The sequence below is a fragment of the Melanerpes formicivorus genome, unplaced genomic scaffold (genome assembly GCF_026170545.1).
Source record: "Melanerpes formicivorus ecotype bairdi unplaced genomic scaffold, bMelFor1.0.p_v2 SCAF_44, whole genome shotgun sequence".
NCBI lineage: Eukaryota > Metazoa > Chordata > Aves > Piciformes > Picidae > Melanerpes > Melanerpes formicivorus.
In genome coordinates, this window is record NW_027142396.1 from 5,620,757 (window position 1) to 5,640,935 (window position 20,179).

Here is a 20,179-nt window from a genome sequence, read left to right on the forward strand (position 1 = left end):
CAATCTATTTTGGCAAGCATAAAAACCTGTTATGAAATACAATATATCCTATTTTATACATCAGTCAGTAAAAAAATATCACAGAAAGAAAATCAACATTTCATTGAAAAAAGGAGGCCAGTGAAATTAGAATTAAGTGAAGTTACACAGACAGACCCTGTACAGATAAAAATACCAATTTGCCCCTATTTAAAAGTTTTCACTCTATCACGACTGTGCATCTTCTCTCTGTTCCAAAGGATCCTCAATGCCTGTGTAACATGCAGAATAGGAAAAACAAATAAAGATACCAGGGTATCCTGAACTGTCCACACCACACTAGGGTTTTTTTTAAGTAGGGTGGCTGGTGTTTTTTTGTATCATAGTATCATACTATCATTCAGGGTTGGAAGGGACCACAAGGATCACCTAGTTCCAACCCCCCTGCCATAGGCAGGGACACCCCACACTAGATCAGGCTGGCCAGAGCCAGCTTTTATTGTGCAGGACCTAGCAGAAATGGAACCTGACCGTCCAAAGTTTTGTGGCAATATAAGCTATAAATAATAATTACAACAATGGTCTCCAAGTTCAACAAAGCTTCTGGGCTAGTACATAAAAACTGAAATACTAGAATGTCAGATATTAAAGACAAACGTTTTGCCCTGAAATGGCTCTTGTGTATGACTTGCATCAAACAGGAAAAATGAAAATATGAGGTATTTTCAGGTTTTCAAACTAGGTTTGTATAGCCCAGGCCTCTTGGGCTAGAAATAATTGAAAGAAAGTTTGAGATTACGTGTAGGCCACAAACACAGTGGATGCCTGAAGGTTTTCTGGGACAAAAACCATGGGAACGTTTATAATGTAGGTTAGATAAAGTCAGTAAAAGGGCTACAGATAACTGCAGTTTAGGTATTTCCAGCACACTAAGTGAGAACCTGCATTTTTCTTTCATATGAGAAAAATATGGTTTAATAACTGCACTGACAGTGAGAGGCCAAAATCTTTCACACTTACTCAATATTAACACTGAACTTCCCTTCCAAGCAATATCACTGTCTCTGGTGCAATATTCCAAGTTTAAATAAGAATAGGAGAAGCTATCCAACGCCACCTGATGTTTATGGGGCAGGTTTTGGTTTTCACAGCATCACAGAATCATCAAGGTTGGAAGAGACCTCAAAGATCATCAAGTCCAACCCGTCACCACAGACCTCATGACTGCCTGCTAGACCATGGCACCAAGTGCCACATCCAATCCCCTCTTGAACACCTTCAGGGACAGTGACTCCACCACCTCCCCAGGCAGCACATTCCAATGCCTAAGAACTCTCTCTGTGAAGAAATTTCTCCTCACCTCGAACCTAAACTTCTCCTGGTGCAGCTTGAGACTGTGTCCTCTTGTTCTGGTGCTGGTTGCCTGGGAGAAGAGGCCAACTCCCTCCTGTCTACAACCTCCCTTCAGGTAGTTGTAGACAGCAAGAAGGTCTCCCCTTGAGCCTCCTCTTCTCCAGGCTTAACAACCCCAGCTCCTTCATTCTCTCCTCATAGGGCTGTGCTCCAGACCCCTCTCCAGTCCCATTGTCCTTCTCATGACACGTTCTAGGGTCTCAATGTCCTTCTTAGACTGAGGGGTCCAGAACTGGACACAGGACTCATAGTATGGCCTAACCAGTGCTGAGCACAGGGGCACAATGACTTCCCTGCTCCTGCTGGCCACACTATTCTTGATGCATGCCAGGTTGCCATTGGCGTTCTTGACCTCCTGGGTACACTGCTGGCTCATGTTCAGATGTTTTGATGCATTTTACTTCTCTTCGTACAGAGAACCATCTGTTCTAGGTACAACTGCCTTGACAGAAACACAGAAGACTGACAGACATCTTAGAAAGGACCAAGGCTTCATAAAGACTGATAAAGATAATTTTGGTGCCTTCCAGACAGCAACTGGTTCATCCATACCCTGGTTCTTATCGTGCTTTTGTGTGGCCTCAGCCCTCCCACTAGTTAGAATTTATGACAACGCATCCCTGACTTAGGTTATAAATGGAGCTCCACTACAGAGATATTTTGAGCTGGTCTTCTTGAAGCAAGCACCTTGGCAGTTGTGTCCTCTCCCCTAAGAAAGAGACACCATCTAAAGATATTTCAGTGGATTGGGTGAGTCCTCACCCCCACTTTAGAGAGTGTGTTATTTGTGTATGTTTGAGTGGGAAATTTTTGCTTTATGTTTACCTGAACACATATTTTGGTTCATCTTTCTAGTAAGAATATTCCTAAAAGCTTAAGATTAAATATTAATTGGTTGTGTAATAGTATATTCCCAACTGACATCCAAACTTGTAATGTAATTATGTCAGGAGTGTCGAGTAATTTTGGTGACAATAAATCTGCATTTTTGGGTAGCTATTGCTGTCTGTTTTGTGGATGCCTCCAGGATCAACAAAACCTTTCCATCAGCTCTGAGAATATCTACCTCTTCACTCAGAATTCAACTGATAGCAGCAGCAACAACATAACATTAATAATAGTTGACAGAAGTTTGCATTGCTTGGTTCTCCAAGTGCATTGGTATTTGTCCATTTTACATGTGTCAAAACCCAGTGGAAAGCAAATGAGTTGCTAGGGGTACTTCAGACAGTCAGAATCTAGGTCTCCAAAGTTTCAGTATACTACCATCCACTGGAATCCTCCACCAGTAGGAATAGAATAGAATAGAATAGAATAGAATAGAATAGAATAGAATAGAATAGAATAGAATAGAATAGAATAGAATAGAATAGAATAGAATAGAATAGAATAGAATAGAATAGGACTAGACTAGACTAGAGTTAATCAGGTTGGAAACGACCTTCGAGATCATCAAGTCCAACCCATCATCCAACATCATCTGATCAACTAAACCATGGCACCAAGCACCCCATCCAGTCTCCTCCTAAACACTGCCAGTTTGGTGACTCCACCACCCCCCTGGGCAGCCCATTCCAATGGTCAATCACTCTTTCTATGAAGAACTTCTTCCTAACATGCAGCCTAAAAAGGTTGGTCTCTTCTCCCAGGCAGCCAGCACCAGAACAAGAGGACACAGTCTCAGGCTGCACCAGGGGGAGTTCAGGCTGGAGGTCAGGAGGAAGTTTTACACAGAGAGAGTGATTGCCTATTGGAATGGACTGCCCAGGGAGGTGGTGGAGTCGCCGTCACTGGAGGTGTTCAGGAGGAGACTTGACAGGGTGCTTGGTTACATGGGTTAGTTGATTAGGTGGTGTTGGGTGATAGGTTGGACGCGATGATCTTGAAGGTCTCTTCCAACCTGGTTTATTCTATTCTACTCTATTCTAAACCTCCCCTTGTGCAGCCTGAGACTCTGTCCTCTTGTTAATGTGCTGGTTGCCTGGGAAAAGAGACCAACCCCCCCACACACCTGACTACAATCTTCAGGTAGTTATAGACAGCAAGAAGGTCTCCTCTGAGCCTCCTCTTCTCCAGGCTAAACAACCCCAGCTCCCTCAACCTCTCCTCACAGAGCTTGCGCTCCAGACCTCTCACCCGCTTTGTTTCCCTTCTCTGTATTAGTATTTCATCTAGAAACTCTGCCTAAATCATGGAGCTGATACACTCCATGATACACTTCACAGTGCTGGCTCCATGATTCTTGAAATAAATGCATTGGACTTGCTGGAGTTTGCTATGACTTACTTTGTACCATATGGTCATATTTCTTCACAAGATAGAGCAGAAACCTGATAGGGAACAGACAGAAGACAGTGCCTGCTCAGGCCTGGTCCAGATGTAGGTCCTGATCCAGGACCAAATAAGTGCTCTCCTCCCCTGAACACTCTCAAAATCCCTTATCAGCTTCATATACTCACAAAATAATCTCATTTACTTTCCTGAGATCATGATAAAAACAATGGCATAAATATGTAGCAGAATAGATCAAGGAAGAAGAATTACCTGCCTTTGATGATAATTATATATAACTGTCAAAAAACTGTGTGGTTTTCAAGGTACTGCACAACAAGATAAACTAATGAGTGAACACAACACCATGCTAGTTATTACAAAGCAAATTAGGTGGAGTGATGTTAACCTTCTTTTAAATATGAAGAACAGAAAAGAAAGGACCTTTTGTTTCAGCTCTACACAATTAGAGCAGCTCATTTATGACTGAACTTTCTCCTTGTTGAAAAAAATAGAAAAGAAAAGAAAAAAGAGAGTCCTAAATTGTTTATTCAAGGTCATGGAGAAGGTTTAAGGCAAAACAAAGAACAAGCCAGTGCACCACCTAATTTTCAGGCTTCTGTTTTAAATGAAAGGTGCTCTCCCAACATGAGCAGTAGAAATTGCTAGCCTTATTATTTTAAGTTGCTCACTTTGGCAGACATACAATCTATATGCAAATAGATACACACTTATTTTTCTGTTCCTGCATAAGCAATGACTTGAACTGGCTGCAGTAGGTAGCAGCATGAACTTGGCAATGGAAATTATATCGATGAACGTTTCCTATGTTCACTCTGCAGCAGCCTTAAGACCCTGGTTCAGGACAATTAAGCCAAAGGGTGCTGAATCCCAGCCAAACACACTGCAAGTGCATTATGGGCTCTCCTACTTTTTAATTTGCTTTCATAGTACAGTATTTTTCGTGGCAGAAACATGATCAATTTGAAGCAGAGATAAGACTAGGTACTTCTAACAAGCACCTTATTTGACCTGGCTGCTGTTTTCTTTGAACTTGCAAGCATCATGAGCTCTCCAGGAAAAGAAACTGAAACACTTTTAGCAGTACTTTTTTGAAAGGAAAATGTGGATTTGCTTAAGCTGAATTCTTTTATGGGAACAAAACTTACAAAGAAATGAACAGCAAAACTTACAGACTTTTTTCTGACTAGTGTCAGTTAATTTCTACTATATCCAAACAGCTGGCAGCCTCATTAACCATTTTTTTTTAATATACTAACTTTGAATTTTAGTCATATTATTTGAGATAACAAGTATTAAACTGCTGCTATGTCTTCATAAGTTTTCTGATTTCACACTATACTGTATGCTGTATTATGATGCTGTGTGGTAACTACTAACAATATTACTTTCTAAAGTTATTTTAAGCTGCATATTTTTAGAATAGAATAGAATCAACCAGGTTGGAAAAGACCCTCAGGATCATCAAGTCCAACCTATTATCCAACACTATCTAATCAACTAAACCATGGCACCAAGTGCCCCATCCAGTCTCCTCTTAAACACCTCCAGTGATGGTGACTCCACCACCTCCCTGGGCAGCCCATTCCTATGGCAAATCGCTCTTTCTGTGAAGAACTTCTTCCTAACATCCAGCCTAAACTTCCCTGATGCAGCTTGAGACTGTGTCCTCTTGTTCTGGTGCTGGTTGCCTGGGAGAACAGACCAAACCCCTCCTGGCTACAACCTCTCTTCAAGTAGTTGTAGATAGCAAGAAGGTCTCCTCTGAGCCTCCTCTTCTCCAGGCTAAGCAACCCCAGCTCCCTCGGCCTCTCCTCATAGGGCTTGTGCTCCAAACCCCTCCCCAGCTTCGTTGCCCTTCTCTGGACATGCTCCAGCAAGTCAACATCTTTCCTGAACTGAGGGGCCAACATGAAATGATATCCACCATGAAATGATTTAATTTTGGAAAATTCAGAAGAATACCTACTTTCATCACAATTTTCTTAGAAATCTACAAATTTAAGCTTTTTCTTAGTTTAAAGCTGAAAAGATGGAAGTGTCAACATGTCTAGAAGAATGGAATTATTTTCTGTTTTCCAGCCAGCTCATTTTTTGAAGTGCTTCTAAGAGTGCTTTCTCACTTTACAAGTTCAATTAAGAGCATCTGTGCTTTATAACGCTGAGGATGACATGCATTTGCAGGTCTGCCTCTCCTCATCCCTGAGTATCATGCTAGTACACAATATCCTTAGTTAGGAAAAGGGAAAAAAAGAAAGAAAAAGAAAAGATAAAAATAGAATTGTATAAATGGGAAAGTATTGAATGGTAGTCCCATTACGAATAGCAAAGGGAAAGCAGACAGAAGAAATTTAACCTCAGTACTTACAGTGTCTAGACACTCCAGCATTTAAAATGACTAATTTAGAATTATGCTCAGTTAGAGGCAGACTGCTGTCATGGCTCTCTATTTCTTGAGCTTTGTTCCTAATGGATTTTGTAGTTTCTAGCATCTGGCTTTTCTGTTTCGTTTTGTTTGAGAGTCGATGACTCTTTGCCGCGTTTCTTCCTGTTCATAACAATAAATACCAAAATATCATCACAGTGGTTCCCAGTGAGACACTACTTGGAAGCATCAACTAGAAATGTTAAAAAGAAAAAAAAAATAGTATTAAAGAAAGCTAACTCCCAGCAAAATCTGAAACTAAGAGGATCTGCATAGTCCAGATAAACGGCACAGACTCTGAAGTCTCTGGCTGTGTGTGTGTCAAAAAATTAATGAAAATTGCAAAGCTTTTTCAAAGACTTACTCAAGCAAGAGGTTCAAAAGATTTGGTGACTTGATAGATTTCTCAAAACAAAAAAATATCTCCACTGTACCTGGTCACTGAAATCAACTGGCTCCTCTAGAGTACATGCCTTCTTCAGAGCAGAGTAGTTCACTGCAGTCAGTGATTTATAGTCAGCACTGGTTAGGCCACACCTTGAGTACTGTGTCCAGTTCTGGGTCCCTCCATTTAAGAAGGATATTGAGACTCTTGAATGTGCCCAGAGAAGGGCAACGAGGCTGGGGAGAGGCCTCGAACACAAGCCCTATAAGGAGAGGTTGAGGGAGCTGGGATTGTCTAGCCTGGAGAAGAGGAGGCTCAGGGGAGATGTTCTTGCTCTCTACAACTACCTGAAGGGTGGTTGTAGCCAGGTGAGGGTTGGCCTTTTCTCCCAGCCAATCAGCACCAGAACAAGAGGACACAGACTCAAGCTGCACCAGGGGAAATTTAGGCTTGAGGTGAGGAGAAAGTTCTTCACTTAGAGAGTTGTTAGCCATTGGAATGTGCTGCCCAGGGAGGTGGCAGAGTCCCCATCCCTGGAGGTCTTCAAGAGGAGATTGGACGTGGCACTTGGTGCCATGGTTCAGTAGTCATGAGGTCTTGGGTGATAGGTTGGACTTGATGATCTTTGAGGTCTTTTCCAGCCTTATTCATGCTATGATTCTATGATTCTGGACTTCCCTGATGAACTCCATTGTTGGTTAAGGCAGCACCTCTTTAAATAACAAGTTTATCTATGCTGGTTTCAGTTGCTAATTTTGAGATTATTTGTTCTTTCAGACATCCTTCCTTTTCCTCTTCCTTCAGCCTCAAAGCTATATTAAGAAAAAAGAAATCATCTCCAGAAGCTTCTCAATATTGTTTTGTACATCTCTGGATAAGTCTCTGGGTGGAACATAAACAACATGCGAAGTCCTGCGTGAGACATCATCTCTGGAGGACATTCACAGTGAGAACAATGTTCTGGAACAATTTTCACAAGCATGAAATGTTACTAAATTTTTATGTGGTTATCATTTTCACATATCCTGTCTTGCATCAGTATATCACAGCATGGAACTCCACTGTGTAAAATATTGGTCTAGTCTGTGTACACACAGTCTTTCGTTAATTAGGATGTAGGGATCTTCTTTGCCCCAGCAGAATACTATTTAAGAACATTGTTTTGTACTATGGAAATGTGATGAGAACTATAAACCAACAAATGCTCTGATTCTCAGTTTGCATCTGTTGTGAACTAAAAATCTACTTCACTCCATAAGAGCCTGATTGTATTCTTACTAGGCCAAAGAGAGATTAGAGGTGGAAAGAGAGAGAAGAGAAGAGAAGAGAAGAGAAGAGAAGAGAAGAGAAGAGAGAGGGAAGGGAAGGGAAGGGAAGGGAAGGGAAGGGAAGGGAAGGGAAGGGAAGGGAAGGGAAGGGAAGGGAAGGGAAGGGAAGGGAAGGGAAGGGAAGGGAAGGGAAGGGAAGGGAAGGGAAGGGAAGGGAAGGGAAGGGAAGGGAAGGGAAGGGAAGGGAAGGGAAGGGAAGGGAAGGGAAGGGAAGGGAAGGGAAGGGAAGGGGAAGGGAAGGGAAGGGAAGGGAGAAGGGAAGGGAAGGGAAGGGAAGGGAAGGGAAGGGAAGGAAGGGAAGGGAAGGGAAGGGAAGGGAAGGGAAGGGAAGGGAAGGGAAGGGAAGGGAAGGGAAGGGGAAGGGAAGGGAAGGGAAGGGAAGGGAAGGAAGGGAAGGGAAGGGAAGGGAAGGGAAGGGAAGGGAAGGGAAGGGAAGGGAAGGGAAGGGAAGGGAAGGGAAGGGAAGGGAAGGGAAGGGAAGGGAAGGGAAGGGAAGGGAAGAGAAGAGAAGAGAAGAGAAGAGAAGAAGAGAAGAGAAGAGAAGAGGAAGAGAAGAGAAGAGAAGAGAAGAGAAGAGAAGAGAAGAGAAGAGAAGAGAAGAGAAGAGAAGAGAAGAGAAGAGAAGAGAAGAGAAGAGAAGAGAAGAGAAGAGAAGAGAAGAGAAGAGAAGGGAATTAACCAGGTTGGAAAAGACCTTTGAGATCATGGAGTCCAACCTATCACTCAACACCATCTAATCAACTAAAGCAAGCACCCCATCTAGTCTCTTCTTAAATGCCTCCAATGATGGTGACTCCACCACCTCTTTGGGCAGCTCTTTCTAATGGCCAATCTCTCTTTCTGTGAAGAATTTCTTCCTAACACCCAGCCTAAACTGCCCCTGGTACAGCTTGAGACTGTGTCCTCTTGTTCTGCCACAGATTACCTGGGACTTCACCAAAGCCAGTGTAGTGGGTTGAGAGAGAAGGCCCAGCTTTCTCTCCCCCACAAAGAGGAAAAAAAAACACAGCTAACTCATCTGGAGAAGCGGAAGGAATGCTATATTTTACAAGCAATGTGGAAAGGCAGGTTAGATATACACAATATATACAGTATTTACAATATATATACAGAAATATACAGCAAGGGAAAAAAAAATACAGGAATGAAATTCCCTCCTCCGGACAGAGGAGGGTTCCGCCCCCCTGTACCCCACTCTCTCCCCCTACCTCCCTTTTTTCCCAAAAAGGGTTAGAAAGAGAGAAAAAGGCAATTATTAAGGAAGTTAGCAGGCCTCATGCAGGATTAGTGCTTATCTTTATCCAAGGTCAGAACTCCGGCTGCTCAGAAGCAGACAGGCTGGAAAAGCAGGACAGAGAGAAAGTGAGAAAAAATTCCAACTGAACTCAAAACTTAAAAGTTTGCATTCTACCAATCTACCAATGAAATTCATTTAGAATATCTGATTGTTTTCGTTACTATTTCAAAACATTGAGCCAGAGTGTCCCAGCACTGTCCCTTTCTTAAAGGGCACAGCCTCAAACGGTCACACCCAGAAATACTGTCAAATGGGAAAAATGGAAGAACCAACCAAATGCACTTTATTTATGGGAATTCAGCAGCATGTAATTAAATATAGTAGATTTCATGCATAAATATGCATTTAAACTGCATTAGGGTAAGTATACAGTAATTAATAAATAACATGTTTATCAATTACTTTTTTTTTGGCCAAGAGAATAGAATAGAATAGAATAGAATAGAATAGAATAGAATAGAATAGAATAGACCAGGTTGGAAGAGACCTTTGAGATCATTGAGTCCAACCCATCATCCAGCACCACCTAATCAACTAAACCATGGCACCAAGCACTCTATCAAGTCTCCTTCTAAACACCTCCAGTGATGGTGATTCCACCACCTCCCTGGGCAGCACATTCCAATGGGCAATCACTCTCTCTCTGTGGAATTTCTTCCTACCATCCAGTCAGAATCTCCCCTGGCACAGCTTGAGACTATGTCCTCTTGTTCTGGTTCTGGTTGCCTGGGAGAAGAGACCAGCCCCCCACCTGTCTACAACCTCCCTGCAGGTAGTTGAGAGCAATAAGGTCTCCCCTGAGCCTCCTCTAATCTTAGCTTTTCTATAGTTTTTTGGGGGTGTACTTTTTTTGTTTGTTTTTGTTTCGTTTTTATCTGAGATGAACTGGGAAAAAATGAAGTCCTTTTCTATTATGATCCAGCACGTTCTGCAACAGTTGTCCTATAATTGAAATTAACGTTCAGTGAGGGCAGCACTCTTAGGTTGTGCTGCACAGTACTATTCACGGATCAATTAAAGTTAGCAGCAGACTATTTATCAAGAATGTATCCAGACCAGTAGAAATTATGTGTAGGGCAGAGGAAAATATGTAATTTTCCATTTTTTGGGTGAATTAATAATCAATTTTCATATCTTCTGTTAAATTAGGAAACCGATTTTTTTCAATATGTGCAGAAGTCATTCTGACATATATAACCATGGCAAAGTAAGACATATTGTAATAATTAGCTGAATTATTTCTGGCATGCCATGAACAATTACAGGATTAATAACTACCCAACCAAACAGTGTTATGTTGGAATAAATTGACCGACAAGGGTTTTCAGTTAGGAAATGGAGCTCAGATGGATCATCAATAACAACTGCTGTGGAGAACAGACTTTTGAGAACTTCAGTGTTTTACATTTATGAAATATGGATGTGATAACTGTGCATAATGACTGGGGGAAGCTATTTAAAAATGCATTTGAAATATTTTGCCCCCTTTAATTGCCTGGCCAGAGCCACATTCTTTGACAGGCACGCTAATTTACCATGCAACCTATATTTAAATTTTGTTGTGATTGGAATAAAAACCCTGATGGGGCCCTTAATTAACCCCCTGCCTTCTGAACAGAACTTTGGGTTCTTTCTCATTTGCCATTCTGCTCGGTTTACTGCACGTAACACTGGCTGACTTATAGCATGTGACACCCTGACACACAATACAATGCTGTTTATTAGGAGGAGTGCAATATGCAAACTGAGGCTGAAATTCAGCAAGGTATTTAAGTGCATCTCTAATTTAGTGCTTGCAAGAAATCCCATTTGCTGCAGCATAACTACTGCTCCCAATTAAGCACATGGTTTACTACCTTACTGAATCAGGATGTTAATTCTCAATATTGGAGCTTTTCACATCCTCTTTGGAAAAGAGTTAAGAATTATATCAGTAGTGTGGTGGTTCAGGCTGGGTGCCCCCCTGCTGTGGCCACATGAGACACACCTCTGGTGTCCCGAGAGTCCAGCCCAGTGGGTGGACATAGGAAGCTGCACATTTCATCCCATAATGTCCTGCTCCCTACAAATACAACGTGCAGGGTCCCGCACTTCCTCTTTCTTCCCGCACCACTCCTATGGAGGTGGTCCCTATTGGGTAACGGGGGGACTCATCTCACAGCCTCTTGGGCCTGGCTAGGCCCAAGGCCGGAGGAAAGGTCAATCTCAGATCTGGCCAGCTGAAATTAGCCTAACAGCAGAAGAAGGGGGGTGAAGAAGGAGCCTTGGGGCTTTTGGATGCACCCTCAACTAGGGAGAGGGAAGTGTTGGGATGCTTCTGGGTATGCTTTGGGATCTCTTTTGTCACTGTGCTTATGTCTCTCTGTAAAACATTCACTGCTTTCCCATCTAAACTTTCCACCACTTTTGCAATCCCTTTGTCTGAGTCTCATTTTTTTTGCCCATGGTGGGAGGGAAGGAAGGATCGGCCCTTCCACCCACGACAAGTAGCACAGGGGATCAAAAAACATATTAAAGCATGGAGAAAGGTACAGCATAAGAACAAGAGCAGTATAGCTGTACTGGAATGTTTGCACGAACTTAGAGCTGTTTTTAGTGTGTTTAGGTGAAGCTAGCAACAGAAGGATTAAGCCAGGTGAATATCAGCTAAATACTGTGTCTGTATAGGCCTTCCCAAAAAAGGAGCATGATTCACCAGAACAAGAGGACACAGTCTCAAGCTGCACCAGGGGAGGGTTAGACTGGTTGTTAGGAAGAAATTCTTCATAGAGAGAATGATTGTCCACTGGAATGTGCTGCCCGGGGAGGTGGTGGAGTCGCCATCATTGGAGGTGTGTAGGAGGAGACTTGATAGGGTGCTTGGTTCCATGGTTTAGTTGATTAGGTGGTGTTGGATGACAGGTTGTATGCGATGATCTTGAAGGTCTCTTCCAACCTGCTCTATTCTATTCTATTCTATTCTATTCTATTCTATTCTATTCTATTTTTTTATGGACATGGTTTTTCATTTTTCAGCTTATAAAAGAGAACTTTTTCAGATTTTATGTTACTATTTTCAAAGTACAGTCTTTCAGAAAGGAACAAAAAAAAGGCTCAAAACAACTTTTCATTAGCAGGTAATGTTGACCCATCTTACTCTGCCAGTGAGGACATCCTGAAACTTTTGTCAGATCACATTGTTAGATCACATGCTGGAGGGAAGGGAGGCCATCCAGAGGGACCTTGACAGGCTGGAGAGGTGGGCACAAGCCAACCTCATGAAGTTCAATAAGAGCAAGTGCAGGGTCCTGCATCTGGGTCGAGGCAATCCCAGGCACAAATCCAGGCTGGGCAGTGACTGGCTGGAAAGCAGCCCTGAGGAGAGAGACTTGGGGGTGCTGGTGGACAAAAAGCTCAACATGAGCTCTCAGTGTGCACTTGCAGCCCGCAAAGCCAATCAGATCCTGGGCTGTATCAGGAGAAGTGTGGCTAGCAGGTCGAGGGAGGTGATCCTCCCCCTCTACTCAGCCCTGGTGAGACCCCACCTGGAGTACTGTGTCCAGTTCTGGAGTCCATATTACAAGAGGGATGTGGAGGTGCTGGAACGTGTCCAGAGAAGGGCCACAAGGATGATCAGAGGGCTGGAGCACCTCTCCTATGAGGACAGAATGAAAGAGTTGGGGATGTTCAGTCTGGAGAAGAGAAGGCTCCCAGGTGACCTAATTGTGGCCTTCCAGTATCTGAAGGGGGCCTACAGGAAGGCTGGAGAAGGACTTCTCAGGATCTCAGGTAGTGATAGGACTAGGGGGAATGGAATGAAGCTGGCAGTGGGGAGATTCAGGCTAGATGTGAGGAGGAGGTTCTTCACCATGAGAGTGGTGAAACCCTGGAATGGGTTGTCCAGGGAGGTGGTTGAGGTCCCATCCCTGGAGGTGTTTAAGCCCAGGCTGGATGAGGCTCTGGCCAGCCTGATGTAGTGTGGGGTGTCCCTGGGCATGGCAGGGGGGTTGGAACTAGATGATCCTTGTGGTCCCTTCCAACCCTGAATGATACTATGATACCTTTTGTGGGCTCAAAAAGATGACGTCTAGGATGCTCTTGAGGTTCCTGGAGCTGGTTGCTGCACGTCCTCATAAACACAAAATTCTTGGTGAGGAAAGTGTGACAGGATTGTAAGACATAACATTGCATGTCTGGGCAGAGTTTAAGGACCTGGCTGGTCCAGACTTCATGTATTGATGGGACGAGACAGGAAGCAACATAGATGAAAGAGAAATCAAGGAATCTGACTGTGAATCATAGAATCATAGAATTATAGAATCAATAAGGTTGGAAAAGACCTCAAAGATCATTAAGTCCAACCTGTCACCCAACATCTCATGCCTACTAAACCATGGCTTCAAGCTCCATGTCCAATCCCCTCTTGAACACCTCCAGGGATAGTGACTCTGCCACCTCCCTGGGCAGCCCATTCCAAAGGCTAACAACTCTCATTGTGAAGAACTTTCTCCTCACCCCAGCCTAAACTTCCCCTGGCGCAGCTTGAGTCTGTGTCCTTATGTTCTGGTGCTGGTTGCCTGGGAGAAGAGGCCAACACCCTCCTGGCTACAACCTCCCTTCAGGTAGTTGTAGATAGCAATAAGGTCTCCCCTGAGCCTCCTTTTCTCCAGGTTAAGCAATCCCAGCCCAATCAGCCTCCTCTCACAGGGCTTGTGTTTGAGGCCTCACAGTTACTTAGTGAAGTTGCTTAGGAAATATTAATTGCTAGCTGATCCATTATAGGTGATAAAAGGCCTATAGAAGGCAGTAGTAGAGCCCCAGTCTCTTCATGATAGGAGGTCCCAAAAAGCAGGGTATCAAAGTAAATTCCAAAGGCAAAAGCTGTGTTGTAAGGTCAGTACTGTCTATAGCTACATGAAAAGACACCTTACTTGGAACCTCTTTACATCTCTTTAAGTATGTCAGATTGCTTACAAAGGAAAGCTGTACAGTCATGTATTCATTTTTCCTTGAATGTGTCCTTTTCTTAGGGTTCTGCTCTGATTCTTTATCTAAGTTCAGGCAAAAGTTAAGCATCCTCATTAGGCAGATCAGACTGAACATTAAGTGCTTAATAACCTTTTACTTATGCCTATAAGAGCAAACTTCCGTCCTGTGCCCTACAGCTGAATTTCAACTTAAATAAGGTTTCACAGACAGCTGCATTGTTCATTTATTTTTCTAAGCCCACCTTCTATCCCAGCACTATATAAATTTAAAGTCATTATGAATTTGATTCCTTATGTGTTCCATGCTCTTTGAAAGTATCTGTTGGCAAGATAAACACAGCTTCTAGCCTACAACATGATCTTGCTGTAGTTTAAGGCTTCCTTTCACCTTTGAACCTCTGATACATGTCAGCATATAGTGGGCAGTGGATGAGAAACAAGGTCAATCACCTAACACATAATATTTTGTGTGGAGAAGAGTCTGGAAGATCATAAGCTTTTTTTTTGCCTGAAAAATATTTTCATGTCTCCCACATTATTGCATCTGAATGCTGCTGTCAGAGTGCAAATAATAATGAAATATTATGCCATTCAGTTAAGAACTCGGTTAGTCCAACAAAGGTCAAACTCACAATACCCTCCAGACCATATATAAAACTTCTATCAGATTTATTTCCCTTCTAGCTCAGTCCATTGAATTTACATACTTAAACAAACTAGCATCTAAATTTTTGCCTCCTCGTCATTACTTCTCTTATAGTCCTCAAAGGAAATTATTTTAGTTTCACATCTTTATCCTGCATAGCCAACCATATCCTCACCTTGTTGCTGTAGATTTAGAGACTATTATCATGCATGGTTATATACCTGCTAAATTGACTTTAGTCTTTCAATGTGATCTAAATTGTATTTAATCTGCTCCCTTAATACTAATGGTGCTCTGAGAGGCAAGCACTTCACAAGGTGAAGAACTTTAATTTGATGCCTTTTGTACAGCCCAACTCTTCAAACACATCTTTAAATAGATAAAGGCTCTGTACTTTCTGCATCAATATTGTCAATGCATGTGTAACCTTTAGAGCAATTTCACTGCAAAATGATTATTTCCCCCATAGGAAAGACAGATCACTCATTTAATTAGTCATTTTCCCCTCTCAGAAGTTCCTTCAGCTGTGACTGTATGACACAGCAGTTTTGCAAGATTTAGTATACTCACTGGTTGGTATTTTTGGGGACTAAGTACTTAAGGTTTCAACAGAGACCTTATTGCTCTCTACAGCTACCTGAAGGGAGGTTGTAGACAGGCGGGGGCTGGTCTCTTCTCAAAGGCAACCAGCACCAGAACAAGAGGACACAGTCTCAAGCTGTTCCAGGGGAGGTTTAGGCTGGATGTTAGGTAGAAATTCTTCATAGAGAGAGTGCTTGCCTATTGGATCCACCAGGTGGGTGGTGGAGTCACCACCAATGGAGGTGTTTAGGAGGAGACTTGGTGGGGTGCTTAGTGCCATGGATGGTTGATTAGATGGTGTTGGATGATGGGTTGTACACAATGATCTCAAAGATCTCTTCCAACCTGGTCTATTCTATTCTATTCTATTCTATTCTATTCTATTCTATTCTATTCTATTCTATTCTATTCTATTCTTTTTTTTATGGTGGCCTAACATTTTTTTCTTAGGGGTGTATTGTGTTAGTTTTAGGCTATGCCTTTAACATTTAGCTGCAGATTTTGAGCAGAAAAGTAGAAATAAACCACTATTGGTTGTAAAAAAGAAAACAAAAGATTATCCTAAACAAATTCATTGGATAAATGTCTGGGATAAGAGAAGCTGTGTCATAACAATTCTTTACTTTTCATTTCCGTTCCCATTCCTTTCTTCTTCTCTTCCAATCTTGGCTGTCATTGTTTCGCCTGGGAGATAATGTGCTGTTTCTGGCTGGCCTTGAGATAAGGCTAACACTGGATTATCTCAGTTTCTGTCTCTCTCTTGGTACAGGTGGTCTGGGATATTTGGAGTGTGGGGAGGTGGAGGAAGAGGCAGTGGAGCAGCTTCCCTCGTCTTTTTTGGCCACGAGAGTTTCCATGTTGTTCGCTAGCTTTCATTATCTGTATTATATTGTACACCCGGTATATTTTGTACATATTCATTGCATTCCATTGTAGAGTGTAGTTTTTTGCTTCTAAATATAGCTTTATTTGCTTCTAACTCAGCTAGTCTGGCTAAAAGTTAATGCTGGGGGAAATTTCAACCCAACACAGTGTATTCCCACTCTGACAGATCTGACAATATTCTCCACAGGTTTTTCAGTTGTAGTCTGTTTTCTCCTGTGAAGTCAAAGTGGATTAATTTTGTTTTTTCATCAATACTTCTGTCATTTTCTGTCATTTGTAGTATTGGATAGAATCATAGAATCAATAAGGTTAGAAAATACCTCAAAGATCATCAAGTCCAACCTGTCACCCAAGACCTCATGCCTACTAAACCATGGCTTCAAGTGCCACATCCAATCCCTTTCTGAACACCTCCAGGGATGGTGACTCCACCACCTCCCTGGGCAGCACATTCCAATGGCTAACAACTCTCTCTGTGAAGTACTTTCTCCTCACTTTGAGCCTAAACTTTGATAGAGACGAAACATCAGAAAGTTCATGAGCAACACATATAAAAACAATTATTAAGTGACTCCTTATTAAGAAAAATAGAAAAACTGGAAGATACTGTGATACAATCAACTGCAAAACAAATTGTGTTTTGCTTTGCAATTCAACAAGACTATTCTTTTTTTTATGTCATCAACTTTTGTCTGTCTCTTTAGGTGTGTCACAATAGTATAAAGAGGTCATTAGCTAGTAAGGAACTATGAGGAGCCCTATGAGGAGAGGCTGAGGGAGCTGGGATTGTTTAGCCTGGAAAAGAGGAGGCTCAGGGGTGACCTCATTGCCCTCTACAACTACCTGAAAGGTGGTTGTAGCCAGGTGGGAGTTGGTCTCTTCTCCCAGGCAACCAGCACCAGAACAAGAGGACACAGTCTCAAGCTGCACCAGGGGAAGTTTAGACTCAAGGTGAGGAGAAAGTTTTTCACCGAAAGAGTCATTGGTCATTGGAATAGGCTGCCTGGGGAGGTGGTGGAGTCACCATCCCTGGAGGTGTTCAAGAGGGGATTGGATGTGGCACTTGGTGCCATGTCTTGTCATGAGATCTGTGGTGACAGGTTGGATTCGATAATCCTCGAGGTCTCTTCCAACCTTAGCAATGCTGTGACACTGTGATACTATGTACATGCGTACCAAGAGGCACTCTTTTGTTGAGTTATTTCCAACATGTAAGGCAATAAGAGGAAAAAAGAAAAGGGAAAAATATTAAAGACAGGAATGGAAAAAAAAATAAAGTGGCTTCCCTAAATTAATTCTCTAGGAGAAAAATCAACATTGCCTTTCTTCACCCTTTCACATTCTAAAACCTCTTTTTCAAATTTGATATCTTTAGCATTTGGCAGTGAGCCTTGTGGTATCAGAGCTGTCAAGTTTTCTTTACCAAGGAAGAAGAGGCTGATCATCAGTGAGAAAGATCACTTTAGAGATAATGGAGAGGTTTCAACTGAAATCTGTGTCATCCAAGGGAAGATGAAATCCAGATCTTAAGACTGCAACTCAATTGGCTTAAACTAACAAGACACAGTACCTTGTACATCCTGAAATGTGAAGGGAGGCCTAGCCAGAAAATCGTTGGAAGTAATTTGATTTCTTGTATCAGTAGTACTTCTTTTACCATAAAATCTCAACCCTTAAATAGCTACTAATGTTTTCAAAATCTCCTTGCCCTAATTTTTCTTTGAACTTTATTTGACCTTATTGTGGCCTTCCAGTATCTGAAGGGGGCCTACAAGAAGGCTGGGGAGGGACTTCTTAGGATATCAGGTAGTGATAGGACTAGGGGGAATGGAATGAAGCTGGCAGTGGGGAGATTCAGGCTGGATGTGAGGAGAAAGTTTTTCCCCATGAGAGTGGTGAAGCCCTGGAATGGGTTGTCCAGGAAGGTGGTTGAGGCCCCATCCCTGGAGGTGTTTAAGAGCAGGCTGGATGAGGCTCTGTCCAGCCTGCTCTAGTGTGGGGTGTCCCTGCCCATGGCAGGGGGGTTGGAACTGGATGATCCTTGTGGTCCCTTCCAACCCTGACTGATTCTATGATTCTATGATTCTATATGGGTGGATTTGCCCAAATAAAAATGGGAGCTTCCATTGGTCCATTTTTGCACTCTGAGACTGAGAAATAAAGAGTGAACTTACATTCTCAACACTCTGTGCTGTTGCCGTATCTGATGAGTACCACCTGCCTTAGCATTCGCAGCGCTGTCAACAGTTGTTAACCCCACCAGGCATATTTTTGTTTGCTAATTTATCTCATCGCTGCTGGCCTTGGGGTTATGCACACACCGATGGGTTATGGACCCAATTTTACCTTTGTATTTATTGTAATTGGAGCTAAACAAGAAACTTAGCAAACAATTTATTCTATTAATTGCTTCTTTTCCTATTCTTTTTCGCTTACTGGCCAGGAACTGATTTTTAATTCAATGATCATTGAAATTTAACCAAATAAATTCAGAAAAACAAATATGGCCAACAATTGGATTGTGAGCAAGTCACAGACACCCTTTGCCTTGACAAATACCAGAAGAATGTTTACCCTTCCCATTCCTTATTGTTTCTTAGGTTAACAGAGATCTACTTGAGAGAGTCCAACAGAAGGCTATGAGGATGATTAAGGGACTGGAGCATGTGCCCTATGAGGAGAGGCTGAGAGCCCTGGGGTATTATAGCCTGGAGAAGAATAGGATAGGATAGGATAGGATAGGATAGGATAGGATAGGATAGGATAGGATAGGATAGGATAGGATAGGATAGGATAGGATAGACCAGACTGCAAGACACCTTTAAGATCCTTGAGTCCAACCTATCATCCAACACCATCTAACCAACTAAACCATGACACCAAGCACCCCATCCAGTCTCTTCCTAAACACCTCCAGTGATGGTGACTCCACCACCTCCCTGGGCAGCATATTCCAATAGCCAATCACTCATTCTGTGAAGAACTTCTTCCTAAAATCCAGCCTAAACCTCCCCTGCTGCAGCTTGAGACTGTGTCATCCTGTTCTGATGCTGATTGCCTGGGAGAAGAGACCAACCACCATCTGGCTACAACCTCCCTTCATGGAATTGTAGACAGCAAGGACGTCTCCCCTGAGCCTCCTCTTCTCCATGCTAAACAACCCCAGCTCCCTCAGCCTCTCCTCATAGGGCTTGTGCTCCAAATCCCTCCCCAGCTTTGTTGCCCTTCTCTGGACACATTTCAGCAACTCAACATCTTTCCTATACTTAGGGGCCCGTAACTGGACACAGGACTCAAGGTGTGCCCTAACCAATGCTGAGTACAGGGGCAGAATGACTTCCCTGCTCCTGCTGGCCACACTATTCCTGATACAGGCCAGGATGCCATTGGCCTTCTTGTCCACCCAGGCACACTGCTGGCTCATGTTCAGCCAGCTGTCAATCAGTACCCCTAGGTCCCTTTCTGCCTGGCCACTCTCCAGCCACTTTGACCCCAGCCTGTAGCACTGCATGGGGTTGTTGTGGCCAATGTGTAGAACCTGGCACTTAGATGCGTTAAATCTCATGCCTTTGGACTCTGTCCATCTGTCTGGCCTGTCAACATTCCTGTGCAAGGTCCCAGAGTATAAACTAGATTCAGACTCTTTGGGAAACTACTCTTATTCCTTACATCTGTGTGTGTTTTTGTGAGTATGCCTGGGTTTATTTAAAAATGTATTTCTCTTTTCTTCACATTTCTGTTGTATTTTATATACCCTGGACTTCCTACATGTGTGTGCACTGTACTCAGAGTACTAGAAAACCGTGCAAAGGTTTTTGAGATAAAAATCAAGTTTTTCTCCTTCTTCCTGAAGCCACTGCCCTCACAGTCTCTGCTTCCTAGAAGTCTCTCTCTTTCATTTTTTGCATGTTTTCACTGGAGCTCCTTTTTTTGCGTGTGCTCTCATACTAGAGGCTGCTGGTGGCACGCAGCGAAGCTAA